The following is a 15849-nucleotide window of genomic DNA, read 5'->3' as shown; positions in this document are numbered from 1 at the left end:
GACTTTTTCTTGCATTTTCTTAGATTGACATGGGTGGTCATTTTGTCCTACTTTCGTGTTTATATATATATATAAACTTGACAATGAAAAGACTCGGCACAAGATGGAAGTCTATAAATCAAATAAATAAAATGACTTCACATGCCTTTCCAACAGTATTTAATTATAAAAATACAAACTAGTTTCGCCTATCGGCTCATCAGTGTACATACAATGTAACGTGACGTTACTATGGTAATGACGCGACGTCAATATAAAGGGACGTAATTCTGACGTTATTTTCTCAAAGGGGCGTAATAAGCGTTTTATTTAATTATTCAGAATATAACTGTTACTGTAGGCTGTTAAGTTTTGGTTTAAAGCATTTTATAAAATAATTTTCTTTTTTCTTTCGCTCACCTAGCTGAAGTACTATCTACTTTCATTTTAAGAAATGGGAACATTTTAAACTTTGGAACTTTATTACTGCAAATATCTATATGATTACTTAGTGGAATTTGTCTAGTTGAAGGGTCTCGCACAACACGTTACATTGTATGTACACTGATGAGCCGATAGGCGAAACCAGTTTGTATTTTTATAATTAAATACTATTGGAAAGGCATGTGAAGTCATTTTATTTATTTATAAATTATAGCCTTGTTCGGAGCATTCCTCCGAAAAAAATCGGAAGATGCGCGAGGGGTTCGTAAGCAGTCGAGTCGTAAAATATATTTTCGGTTTGAAATCGGCAAAAGGTTTTCATTTATTTGTTGATTATTCTTGAACATATTCATGGGTATTCGGTCAGTAGATCATATTTCAGTAAAATTAATATGAATTCTCAGCTTCAAACTCTGGTTTTCATATAACACTCGTTCGGGATTTAGTAGTATACCTTTAACAAGCAAGTCAGTGCAGTGCATTTAAAGACATTCCGCCATCTAGTCTAAAATTTCATCCTGTTTAGTAGCATTTATTCAATTTATTGTATTTAGATTTTGATGCCATGCAGTGCAATTTGAAACCATCCAACACAACTTACATACGTGCGATGCAAAACGGGAAGATTCGCTGCAACTTGATGCCGTCTTATGCTTAATATTTACATTCACTATACACTTAAAATGGAAAGAAAATTGTTTATTTTCGTTAAATAACATTCGTGTTATAATATTTAGGACGGTCCTTTATGTGAAATTGCACATATAATCTGACGTCATTCATACTGTCGTGAACGAAATGGCGTCGTTCGAAAAATTCGTTCAAAATTGTAAGCTAATATTTCGAAAAGGAAAATTATTTATCTCTTTAACTATTTTTTCTTATGGTGAAGATTAAAAATCTCACATGACTGTTAAAGTTTTCACTGAATTTAACAACTTTCTAAAGAAATCGTAGGATCTGTATTTCTATTGTCTTGAACGTGGGAGGGTTTCCCTGGCTGTTCAAATGACATCTTGTAAACATCGGTATCCTGACATTTGTTTTGGTTTTCTGACACTCATGGAAAGTAAAGCACTTATTTTTGATGCAGGCTTCGGTAAAAATCAAAGTTAAAGTTATTGCTCAAGGAAACGGTCTGTATTTTGTAAAACGTTTATTTTAAGTACGTTAGTTGAAACAAATACGTAGAAAAAGGAAAAAGACGTCGGTTGGGTACTTAAAAATATGCCCAACTTTCTACGCATCTGTAAATGCTAGATGTCACTTGTATTGCACGAAAACTCCGTGCACATTTGGTGAATATTGTGATGATTATAGGTTAGCAATGTTTGTCTAACACATCCGTTCATAAACTGAACTGAATTGATTTGAAATTAAAACGGATTCGTCAGGATATGACACAGATGTCATTTTATCACAGTTTTTGAACAATTTGAAGTAACTGTAGTTATTTTATGTGTTAAGTTTTCTGTATTGTATTATGTAATGTATTTAAGGTATAGGTCCATGTTTCGGAGAAAAAAGTTCGAACGTCATCAAATCATAGAAAGAAAGCATTGTTTTACATGAAAATTTAACAGCGTATAAAACATTTATATTATTCTACAAAACCATTGTCAATTTACTCATATATGTATTGAATGCTAGAAAGGGACTGCATGAAGGGGCCATACTTCTGGACAGTTCAGCGCCTTTAAAAACTCACCATTTTTTAAAAGCTGTTACATGTAATCGTTTTGATGCATTTGCAATATCGTGCGAGTGTTTAAACTTTACATAACTAGGTAAAACATCGTTTTGACAATTGTTTACATTTATTTCTTTACAAATGGCATTCTTATTTAAAGGGGGACAACTCATTTAGAATATTTTAATTATCCAACTCTTTGGGACAGAACAGTAAAACATGTATTGGACAGATAAGTTGTGTGTCAAGATGCTGTTCAATTACTAAAAATATCTGTTGTTTTGTGATATACTGCTAAACCTTAATAATAGATTTGTCATTACATTATAACAAGACTTGATCACGTGACATATAAATCGTTCAATCTCTTGTATCATTTGGCAAATAATCTCATAATTACATCTCCCAATCGGAGTCGGAGTATAAATTGGAGTATATAGAATACTGTATACGGGGTTTTATTTGCGGATATTTTATTTTCGCTATATTCGTGGTTTTGAATATTAGTGAATTCAAAAACTGCGATTTTAAATTGGACATATTCAATATGTTTTACATGTTTGTTGGCATTCATAAGGGAGGTTTCTCGAACTTAATTTATGACAACCCGATTCACTATACAAATTTGTTCTAACAGTCCCTTAAAAAAATTGTATCAAATCATAATTTCAAATTTCAATAATTTATTTAAGTAACATGAAAATATGTTGTATCCAATCTAGGGCTATGCACAATCTCAAGGTTGAGCAGGTACAATTTAGGGACACTCAGTTAGCGTGCACAATCTCGAAATTTGCTCAACAGATAAGACCTAAATATTTTAAGAATTCAGAAACACTTATTATCTGTTACAAATACAATAATCAAGTTAGAAACACTAGTCACAATAAAATTGTCTCGGATTTAGACATAAAGCTTAATGTTCCAGACAGTTGTAACTTTAAAGAATCTAAATACTGTTACCAACCAGTCGGCCATATCATAACGGGTAAATCTAAGATTTTTAATGACAAAAGAATCAGAAACATTTTCTCCAAAGGTCCAAAATAAATTTCCTCGTCTATTAACTTTGAAAAATGTCTCTCTGAAATAACTCAGTCTATTAATGACTATGCTAAAAATGGTGTCGGAAAGAAAATGCTGATCCGAATGCTCTTACTGAATGGAAAAAAGAATATATTTAAAATCATAAAAACTCGAGTTAAATTTTATGAATCAAACCCTTCCTTGTAACCTCCAAAACCAAAGTCTTCACTTCAAAGTTTAAAGCAAGTTTTATCTCAAGTACACACGGATTTTGTTTTAACTCCTGCAGACAAAGCTTCAAATAATAATATCATTATATTACGCATTTACTACACAGAAATATTAAAAAATGAACTGAAACATACGAAAACTTACCAGTTATTGCTACTAGATGAGAATAATATTGTAAAAAGTTATGTAGATCGATGTATAAATTTTAATGTCGCACTTGACGACAATCAGATGAAGTTTCCTACTCTTTATTGGATCCATAAACTACACAAAACTCCATATAATGCTTGATTTATTGCACTACAAACAAGAGCTGTCGGAGGACAGCAACGCTCGACTATTCAACAGCCTTGTCAATTGAATGAATTCGAAGGTTGAAAAAGGGGCATAATTTAAAAAAAGCAAAATAGGGTTATGAAACCTGCATAGTGCTTATCAGCTCATGACAGTGGACAAGTGTGTGAAGTTTCAATCCATTCCCATTAGTGGGTACTGAGATACCAGCTTACATATAAGAATTAAATCACAACTCCTAAGTTTAAAAAGGGGCATAATTTTGTAAAATGCAAAGTTGACTTATTGACCCTTTGCACTGCATGTCATATCATGACAGTGAACAAGTGTGTGATGTTTCAATCCTTTCCCATTAGTGGATACTGAGATACCAGCTTACATACAAGAACGTAACCAAAAATTTCTATGTTGAAAAAAGGGGCATAATTTTGTAAAAAAGCAAAAGAAATTTATAGGCCCTGCTTTGTGCATGTCAGATCATGACAATGAACAAGTGTGTGAAGTTTCAATCCATTCCCACAAGTGGTTACTGAGATACACGCTTATATACAAAACCTTAACCAAACATTTCTAAGTAAAAAAGGGGCATAATTTTGTAAAAAAGCAAAATAGAGTTATGGAACCTGTGCAATGTAAGTCAGTTTATCACAGTGAATAAGTCTGAGAAGTTTCAATCCATTCCCACAAGTGGTTGCTGAGATACCAGCTTATATACAAAAACTTAACCAAATCGGGACGCGGACGCCGAGGCAGACGCAGACGCGGACGCCGACGCATGGGCGAGTCCAATAGCTCTACTATTCTATGAATAGTCGAGCTAAAATCTCATTTTACTTTTGACTTCTTGACGACCTATGAAGTTGTGATCAGGTTTGTGAAGCTCTAAGATTTCTATTAGATAACATATGTATTAAATTTGGCAATAAAACTTACAGAAAAGTAATTGGTATCCCGATGGGAACTAACTGCGCCCCGCTCATAGCTGATTCATTCTTATACTGTTATAAACCAGATTTCATGCTTAGTTTATCCACTGAGACAAAATTTGTAATCATTGAAGCTTTTAATGGAACCTCGAGGTATCTTGATGATATTTTGAATATGGACAACCTATATTTTTCAGAAATGGTGAAACACATTTACACAAGAGTTACGGCTAAACAAGGCTAACACTTCAGATTTAGAAGCGTCATTTTAATAAAATTTAGACTTAAATTTAACAATTGTGAATAATAATCTAGAAACGAAAATATATGATAAAACAGACGAGTTTAAGGACTATGCTTTTTCGAAATTATGAATTAGGTGGATGGGTAACATGATATTATTTCTGAGGAATTTCGAAGTTACTGTAAAACTAACTTTATTCCAATGTGACAATACATTAAACCCATGAAGTGCTGAACCCTGAACCCTTACTTTAAATAAAAGACTAAAGTGGGAAAATTTATCAGCATGTTCCTGTCAGAATTTTCGGTACAAGTATTCTATGTCATCAAGCATAACTGCGAAAAACTATAACATACATAATAAAGCAAGCTGAACTATCCGTGTAAATGAGCTGAGAGCTATTTTTCTATTTCCATTTATTATTTTTCTAAATATATATATAGGTTCCCCTCCAAACATTTGTGGGCCTCAGAATAGTACATAGATCGAGACACTTACTCAGTTGGATGGCTTCCTTACGTGAAAAGATTTTACACCTCAAGTGAGGTTTCGAATCCACGTCGGCGAGGAAATGAAAGCCAGCGACCATGACCATCACCTTTTACTTTTGCAAGTATAATACTTTAATATTCAATTAAATTTCGTGAACATGAATGATACTCTAAATTATATTTACCGTCAGAAATTACAAATGGTTTGCCGAATACACCATACTTTTAATTACAAACGAGTACACATCATGTTGGTCGGAAAGCACGAACTTTACGTTCTTGTACGTATATGTGAATCGCCATGTTTGAAATGTAAACAAAGGAATAAAAGTAACCGTTTTCATGTTCGTGGAAAAGATCGAACTGTGATTGTCAATGTTCCCGATACGGAATATATATGAATGTATAAATACGAGCCGTTTCATCTTACAGGACTTACAAGAACTTAGTAAGCGAATGTTTATTTATTGTATTTATGTTCTAGTAACCTTTGACACTGATTTCGAGGACAAACCGGGTTTGTGACATATGTATACATGTCTGTCGTTAAACTGGAAAAATTTAAACTAAAAGCTATATATATTGCATAAATTCTTCGTTATTTCTGTGCATACAATTCGGTTGTTTAAAGGGAATTCCTATAGTTTTTTATGCGAATCTTTCTGCGCAGTCGACACTTTCTATGGAAAACTGAACTGAAGTCAACATTTGTTGAAACATGTAACAGACAATCTTAAATATGATGAATCTTGAATGAAATAACATTTTTGATAAGTTTTATCAGTAATCAAATGTTGCTACTCGTTTATGTTGTATTGACAAGTATCATGCCTGACAGGTATCTTGCTATTTTTGTGGTTGTGTTTTCACATCGCATTTTAGTACAAAGACAGTGTTGTTCATATAATGTAAGGTAATTGACTTAGTACTGATAAGACAATATCACCTTTCAGATTATTTAGTATTCAATGATAGAAAGAATTAAGAATTTTTAAAACTTTTTTTTAACTTTTAGCAGACATACATGTAATCAATTTGGCCAGGTTCGCGCCATTTCCGTCCGAACAGGTGTTGTATTCTAGCGGCCTTAACATAAAATTTAGCCTGGTGACCCATACATTTTTAGCCATTTTTTATGCTCACAATACAATTATCTATACACAAGAAAAACATAAAAATATTCTATGAAAGAGTTTTTTCAAAATTTAAAAAAATATTCTTCATTATGGGTATTTTTCATTGAAAAAAGTTCACAAAAGTAAATATGAAACAACATTTCTTTTTCATTTGTACCCATTATTGTAAGGATAGAGTATTACAAACATGACTATGATATCAAATAAGTATATAATAAAATCTGTAAAAAGAAAAAAACCATATTGTGCTGTCTTGATGTATATTTTGGTTGGTATTTATAAAAAAGCAGAAAATGTTGAAATGGTTGAAAAATCGCTGGCAGTTTCAGCAACAGTGGGTGTATTCAAAACAATTTTTCACAAAAAACAAGCCTGGTGACCTATTGTTTTTATTTGTTCATTGTTTTCAGCACAAATTTTCCTATCATATATGTGAATTTAAAAAAAATCTATGAAAGGAAAAAAACTATAGGAATTCTCTTTAAAGGGAAGAATATCAGTAAAATACAAGATATAAAACATATCTTTGAAAATGTCCCGATCTTTCATCATTTGTTTGGTTGGCGCATGATTACAAAGTTAATGTTATTAGGCCGTGATGTCCACGAAGCCGTGTAAAGTGATAAGTTTGATGACACGTTGGTTTTGTTTGGTAATTGTGAGTGATCGGTAAGTGATCAGAAAGATCGGACAGTGGGATGTTATAAATAAGTGATGCTTTACTAGTATTTAGATTAGAAAGTGAATCGTACTATACAATAAGGAAATCTAAGGTAAAATACTCCTTTTATTTCTTTCACTGAAGAAAACATGTAAAACAAAGGCCCAGTTGTGATTTGTGTAACACAGTTTAACGACGATTTCTTAGAAAACTAACGCTCAGCTCATTTACACTGACATATCCTTGGTCGATGAATACATATATTGTGTGAATATGAGAGACTTACGGTACCAAATACTTGCACCGAAAAATTCTATTCATTTTCGTCTAGTACACTATTGGGACATGCTTTGGGTGTCATTGATACTTTATAATTTACTCGGAGATACATTTTTTCTTTATTATTAGTTTCCCTTTGATCCCCGTGCATTTGTCATGTTGTTACGACAACCTCAGTTTTACATAGGCATTTTACATTGTCAAAAGAGCATAGTCCTTAATTTTGAAATTGTCAACTTCCCCCACCTTGATGGAGATGTCCCTCGAGCAACATGATACGGTATCTATATTTCACAGCTTATTCGTTTTGCAAGAGCTTGCACAAGGAAAGAGGATTTTAAAGATAGAAAACATCATATCACTAAACATTAATTACAACAGGGTTACCGTTATTATAAGCTACGGTATTATAAGCTTTCAGTAAAGTTTACTACAGATCGTCCGAACTGTTAAAGAAATATGATACTAACATGAAAACACAGTTAAAAGTTGGACTTACACACCCGGAATAGTATGGAGATGTAGTTTATAAAATTCGGAAAATGGAACATAGTCCTTGTTTTAATCAGATATTTGTAAAATGTGTTAAAAGTTTATCAAAAGAGCATACGATGCGAAAATCGTGAAGCACGTTGCAGGTTTGATGACTGACCCCTCCATAGTCAATCGCTATGCTTTCGTATTTGATGGTGCGAGGATTATTAGACGGTAAGACTCCATGATGCTTTTCTCCTAAATCCTACAAAGAACGGACGGAGGGAGTGAAATTTTGTCTTGCAGCTTTCTTATTCGTGCCCTTAAAAGTTAGACTCTTGGTGCTCTGACTTCAACAAGTTGCTGAGTACATTGGTGTAATTATACCTTAGATTTACAATAATCTTATGTTTTACCTAATATGATCTATATTAGAGCCTTTTCAGCGGGGAATGATTTTATTTACATTGCGTTGTCTAAGTTGTTAAATATAGGGTAAGTGCGAGGTTAGCATGCCTTTCATGCGTTTAGACCCCCTGATTCCTTTATATAGGTTACTGACCGTTCCAAGGCGGTGCCCCTATTTTCAGTTTGTTTCTGTCTGTCTTGTATTTTGTGTTATGTATGTTTTCTTCTTTGTTGTTAGCGTTTCTTTCCTCTTTCTCATTACTTCCCCTATCGCCCCATCCTTTCCCATTGCAATTGCGCTCCATTGCTTTGGCATCACCTCCCCCTTTACTATGAGAAAGTTATCGTGCACACCTTGATTTTGGCTGCAGGGTATAAGGTGGTGCCCGATTATTGTTTTTTTTTTTTGTTTGTTTATTTTTTTTTTGTTGTTTTTTTTTTGCTGCTTATATGTGTACTTCTGCGTCTGTGCGTATAAGGTAGTGTCCTACAGTGTTGTTATATCTTACTTGTCTGTTCATCTATGTTAGTTAGTATTGTGTATGTGTAGGTGCGTGTTTGTCTTTTGTAATTGAGTGTCTGTGCTAGTGTGGTTTACGTTGTAGTGTAACTGTGATTAAGGAAAGTAGAATTCCCTTGTGTATTCATCCTTGTTCTACTTCCTCTTCAACCCCCTCTCCCACCCCCCTCTTTCTACCACTAACCCCTTCCTCCCATTCTATCTATATTTTGCTTTTTTTTTGTTTTTTTTTGTTTTGGGTTTTACGCCATTTTTCAACAGTATTTCAGTCATGTAACGGCGGGCAGTTAACCTAACCAGTGTTCCTGGATTCTGTACCAGTACAAACCTGTTCTCCGCAAGTAAATGCCAACTTCCCCACATGAATCAAAGGTGGAGGACTAATGATTTCAGACACAATGTCGTTTATCAAATAGTCACGGAGAACATACGCCCCGCCCGAGGATCGAACTCGCGACCCCGCGATCCGTAGACCGACGCTCTACCTACTGAGCTAAGTTATATTTTGCATGAAATTAAAATGTACACGTTAGAGTTTTGAAGCAACCCGTCTGTAATATTTTCCGTTGCAGCTTCTTTTTGTTGTGAGCCTACTATCCAACTGCGTGGCTCTGACGTTGTGTTTGTGGTGTTCTGTGTTTCCGAGAAATCTACCCTTACCTATTATCTCTTGTCGGTAGATAATCATGCTGGTGTCTCTGTCAGTAAATAACAATTAGGTTACTGGGCACGGATTATTTTCGTAAAAAAATAACGAATGCGCTGTTCCATTCGTATTTAAATGCAAAATGTTTAATAAGGCCAAATTGAGACTACACATCCAGTGTTACATCAGGTAAATTTAATTTTGTGTTTGTGATAAAATAGAAATTGTTACAGGCAACATCATAATTTTTTTGTGATCACACATTATCCTGTTAGTTCTTCAGCAAGATGGCAGTAAGTATTGTTTACAAACTGCTAATCATCTAAGTCGTAAAGAGACTGGTATCAAACACAGTTTCTGACATATTTGTCCATTCTTAAATGTTGATCAGATTGGCCATCAAAATTATATTTGATTCGAGTGAGTTTCAATTTCGGCAATTTTAAAACATTTGTATACATGGGAAGAATTAAGTTTTCTTATCTACCAAGTCCATAAATCCATTACTTTGAGACCAAAAAATGGGTAAAAACATGTAATGAAAATTGAACAGGTTTGTTTTCTAGTCTGTTCAAACATTTTAGGACAGATATAGTAAGGGTCCATGTGTTGTTGAATACATTCTGACATTTGTAAATACATGGTTTAGTGTTTATTAAGGGTTCAAGCCTTTGACAGCCGCACATTCACCTATTTCAAAAGTTATGTAGAGCTAGAGGCATACAATATTTTATGCTTGTCTTGGTGTTTACCTTCATTACTTGTAAGAAAGTATTTTTGACATATCTTTGATTTTAAGGAATGGTATATTGCTTTTATCAACTATGTAAAATGAACAAAATTTTCCAGCGGAGCAGGGGTACGCACATGGAACTTAATTAGAGCAAAGGAATCCTTAAGAGCTTCCAAACTCTCAATCCAAAAAAAAAAGCATGCTTTAAAGTCTAACTGTTTTATTATTTTCAAGTACAGTTGAAATACAAGAATAGTATGTTACTGTTTATATAGATCTTATTTTCTGATTTGTTTAATGGGTATCATCAGATCTATTTATCAAAAAGATACTGAACACTGTAATGAATTTATTGTTTTGACTTGCGGCATCAAAGGTATATCTTGTTAAACAAAGGACAACAGTAACCGCAAAATTAGTCATAGAATTTACAAATGAACTGGGCAATCAGTGGACGCTGGATTTACTGGCATCCGGCAAAACTGCATTGAAAATTGACAGACACTATGGTATATAGATCATGGGTACCGAATGCTCTGATTAGGAGATTGCAGTATTTTCCATATATATAATAATGATTTCTATTATATACTATAATGAGTGTAACAGCTTTCTTATTCTTATGTAGTGAGGTAAAATCAAAGGAGAAACCCTTTGTTAATTTGGCTAGCGCACTGGTTTTCGAGGATTCAAACTTAGCCAACACATTAGTTCTATACACTAGACATAATAAAGAACCCGGGACTCTGTTCGCTAGAAATATGGTTAAATTGTAAGATTTTCTTGTATTCACCTGCTGTCCCTGATTCTTTACATCTCTCATTGCTTGTCTATATTACAATGTAACGTATTCCGGTAACCATAAATATATCTGGAGTCAGGTGTTGAGTGACTGCCGCGTTCTTTGTGTGTGGTGTGTGTGTGTGTGTGTGGGGGGGGGGGGGGGGGGGGGGGGGGGTGGGGTGGAGTTTGTCATTAAACCTTCAAAATTTAAGGATCTTTGGTTCTTTTAATATTTATTTTCAAGGCATTTTGATTCTTGTGACATGGCTTTTTTCTTTTCAAATCGCTCAAAAAATAGGTGAAATCAATAAAAAAAGAACATTTCGCTCGCTTGCTTCTAATTGTTTTGGGGAAAATCCGATGACCAAGAAATCAATTTGGTGTGGCTTAAGATATTTTTGAAGTATAAATAACTTTAATACGACATAAGCAATTCTAACTGACCACAAATTCAAGTACCAGCACATTTACAATGAAGAAACTGACTTCAAAAGCAAGTTTTACACTCATTCAGAAATAAAAATCAGTCTGTTACAAACATGTGCTACGAACTACGAAATTTTAAAGGTTAATTTAAATATTGAATTGATTTAGTACTTTTGTACTTTCGTTTTGAGATAAAGTGTAAGTGTAAGTAGAATGTAAAAAGGATGACCCCCCCCCCACCCCACACACACACACACACGGAAAATTAGTACCATTTTATGGTAAATCTGAAAAGTTATGGATATTTTTTCTCCACTTAATATGCTTAAAACATATCAAGTGTACCTTCCTTGGACTTGTTCCATTTTATTCCTTTTAAAAGTGTAGTCTTAGAGCTATGACGTGAAGTAAAGAAAATAAAAAAAACTGATTTGCAGATAAGAGATTTCAAAAACATTTTGATAGCATTTATCAATATCGCAGTAACGTACATGATTTGACGGATTACATCTGAATACAGTTTTGTTCATATCCTATCCTCGCCCGTTGCCTAATCAGTGCGGTAACAGAGTAATAGGATGACATGATGGTAGAATAATAGAATGATAAGATAAGCGATGGTACGGTAGCAGGATAGCAATATTAAGATGGCATGATAGTGTTAGTATGGTGATAGGACTTATTAGCGCTATCTACCATCCTACTATTGATATCCTACCATCCTATTAGACTATCATCTCTATCCTACTATTTAAGGCCTACAATCCTACTAACATGTCATCGCCATCTAACCATCCTACCATACCTATTATCCTGCTATCCTACTATCCTACCATCCTACCATCGCGCTTTGATAATTAAGCGATGGGCGAAGATAGGATATCAACAGAATGAAACTTCGAATTTTAATAAATATACCTCTACTCTTATTGCTTCATTTCTGCCCTTTTGAGTATCTTAATCTGAGTTTATAGGTATTTATATGTTTATTTATGTTGTATGTACTGACGTCTTATTGATATATGTCACTCCTAATTATAAAACGGCAATGATAGGGTGTTAGGCCAGTACGATGGTGGGATAGTAGGATGGTAGGATATCGATGACAGGATAATAGGAAGGTAAGATAGTAAGATGATAGGATGTAGGATGATAGGGTAGCGGTAGTAGGATAGTATGAAACAATCGCTATCATACCATCATACTGTCGCTATTCTACTATCCTAGCCATCGTCATCCTACTATTCAACTATACCTACTATCTTGCCACCCTACAATCTTGTCATTGTGCTTTGATAGTGAGGCGACAGGCAATGATAGGATATGAAATAAGCAATATTCCGTATGAATCAACATTAGCCATCCTATCATACTACTATTGCCATCCTACCCTCATACCATCCCCATTCTACTATCCTACTATCCTATCACCTTGTCATCCTACTATCCTACCATCGCGCTTGGATCATTAGGCGATAATGGACATTAGGATATTAATTTACACTCAATGCATGCTTTTACGAGTTCACGTTGCTGTGTAAAGGGTTTTTAAAATCCCAATAAATTACATTCAAGTAAGTGTAGAATGCGATGGAAATAAGATACCAGGCTGAATTTTTGTTTAGATATAGCTGACTTTATTGTCTAAATCATGAAAACACTATTTCTGTCTTAAGAATATGAAAATATATTTTCCAAAATATCGTCCGTTGGTTTTATACAGAAAGAAAGCTGTGTTTATACAATTTGCCGTAGAAACTAAAACAACATCCCCGTCTTACGTTTACGGAATCCTGTTCAGCTCATGCCGTGTGCTGTCCGACGTACGATACGACACTCGACAGTATTGTGCGTCGTGTCACATTATCGTATGTCAAGTCATAATGTCGTCCCTCAGCCTAACAGTTTACAACACGACAATACAAACAACGCATGGCAATGCGACGCGACTTGCGACATTAACTGCGTGGTGCGCAACGTTTCATATTTCCGCGAGTCGTATTTCATGTCGTACCTCAACCTAGAAGAGTAGACGGTCGACAAATGACATGACGCGCAAAACCACGCTGGACACACAATACGACGGGCGACAATACCACACGACATCGCGATGTTTTTGACGCGTGACGAGCCGCATTGTCGTGAGTCATGTCGTGTTGTATTGTCGCGCGTCGTATTGTGTTTCGACTGCCTAGGTCGTCACAAGACATAGTTATTCATATCTTAAACTATAAAGCAAAATACTTGAGCAGATTTAATAACATGTTTGAAATTGTTTTTAAAAAAAGGCTGAATGATTTGATTATTAATGATCATACTTTGTTAAAAGTGCCTATATGCCATTTCGAGATAAAACCAAGTTACCAATATTCATCTATACAGTATCTAGATTAAATTCATAATACATAATTTGTTAACGTGGTAGATTAAGTAAAAGACACACACAAAACTGTCATTCATGGGTTCGCGGCAAATTGATAAAAATTGTAATTCAACTGTAAATTCGTGAAAAACAATGAAGTGTATTACAGCAATAGAATGACGTCAGCCAAATGTTTTTAATCTAAAAATATTTATACTTGTTTTTTATTGTATGTTCCCCAACTGTCGTGTGTCGGATTTATCTACAGTCAGCGAACGATAATAAAAATAGCCCGAAAATGTCAGGCGAGTCTAAGACAGATAATTTAGTTTGGCCAGTTACGGTAAATTAGATAGGCGTTCTTATGATACTTGTCAAATAAAAATTAACATTAACTTGAATGGCGAAATAGCTCATGTGTTTAAGCTGTCGGTTTTTAAATGCAGTGCGAAAACTAGCACGAGTTCGAAACTCGCAAGAGGTTTTCTAAAGAAATGTTTTGTGTAACCCTACTTTATTTCAGTTTGTCTTCTCTTTTTTATTTTTTATTTTTATGTGTATTACTTTCTTCTATTTTCTTTTTTATATCAATGAAATTTTAATCAATTCAAGTTACAATTCATTTCATTTCCAGCTGTAGCAGAATCGTCAGGTGTGTCCGTTAAAACCTTTAGAACTTGTCGAATGATCTTCCTAAAATCCTCGAATAATGAAATCGCTCATCATAAGCTTTTGCAATGTTCGCCATTTCGAGCTATCGAATGGTGTGTAATTGTATCATGTGGGGGCACTGTACTTACATTCCATCGGTATAAATTGATATTTACGAAATACCCGTGTATGCTGAATTACCGTATTATTTTTAGAGCCAGTGGAAAAATGTTATTGTATCTTTGCTGCAAAAAAAGTTTAAAAAAAGTTTACATCAACCCAGTGTCGAACTCCGACCTTGGGTTTCAAACCTAGCGGCCTAACGCATTGCGCTTAATATACAGTACTTCGATCATCGAGTCTCAGTTTGAGATACTAATCCGTATCGTCTATGCATGATTTACCTAAACTGGTTAATAAAACGGTCGCCTGCGTTTGTTTACTAATATCAAATTATCGTTCGATTACTGTTTTGTTCAAAATAAAGGAAATAAAAATATCCACAGTCTTTTAAAGACAAATCATGGCTTCTTTGAGCAACGCTGTAAATGTGGATTGCAGGTTTCATAAAAAGCCATCATGGCTACAGAAGGCACACACAAACTTAAAGTTAGACCCTTTTATCATATACCTTTTCTTCATGCATATCTTTGAATTTTCATTTTTCATATTTTCCACACATTTAAGTATCATTTGTATTGCTTTTTTATCAATGTCATAATTATTTGAGACTCGTTCAGAAAACGATTTAGCACCCTTTCAACCTCCATAATGACGTTGCTACATGACATTAACGGCATAACATACATTTAAATCTTTCCGCCAGGATTATATTTATAACACTCCCGCTTTTAGACACAATGTCTTTAATCAAATCATCATGGAGAATATAGTGCGGATGTTGCATAACACGAGGACCCATCTCACGAACACACGATCTGTAGATTTGCGCTGTCCCTTTTGAACTAAGCAGGCGGGCTATTGTTTTTGCATAATCTTCCCTAGGGAAAAATTCCTACAGGAAATATTTCCTATAGGAAGGCATTCCCATGGAAAGCGTTTCCCTATGGAACAGTTTCCTATAGGAACGTATTCCCATGGGAATCCCGTAGGAAATTGTTCCCTTGGGAAAATTTTCCCATGGGAAAACTAAATTATCTTTTTTTTAAATAAACTAGCCAGTGCCATAAAAGTATTTTTATAAAACAGCTATGAGTTTATATTAAAATAAAAAATAAGGTTTTCTCATTGGAAATTCCCATGGAAAAAATTCCCAAATGTTTCCCATGGAAAAACACCGTTCCAATTGGGAAACCTTTTCCCATGGGAAATGACCGTTTCCCGTAGGAAATCGGCCATTTCCGATTGGAAACAGAATATTATAATAGCAATATCTATTAAAATAATAAGACTAGAATAATGAATGTTGTTGGTTGCTATATGGT

At 34.4% G+C, this 15849-nt stretch overlaps 1 protein-coding gene across 1 annotated transcript in view; it reads right to left on the bottom strand.

Annotated features, from left to right (window-relative positions):
- Positions 1-15849, bottom strand: part of LOC128553558 (uncharacterized) — a gene marked incomplete at its 3' end in the record, with an annotated part of 46520 nt that overhangs the window by 21746 nt on the left and 8925 nt on the right. The window lies entirely within an intron of this gene.

The sequence above is a fragment of the Mercenaria mercenaria genome, unplaced genomic scaffold (genome assembly GCF_021730395.1).
Source record: "Mercenaria mercenaria strain notata unplaced genomic scaffold, MADL_Memer_1 contig_3940, whole genome shotgun sequence".
Taxonomy (NCBI): domain Eukaryota; kingdom Metazoa; phylum Mollusca; class Bivalvia; order Venerida; family Veneridae; genus Mercenaria; species Mercenaria mercenaria.
This window is presented reverse-complemented; position numbering and strand designations above follow the sequence as displayed.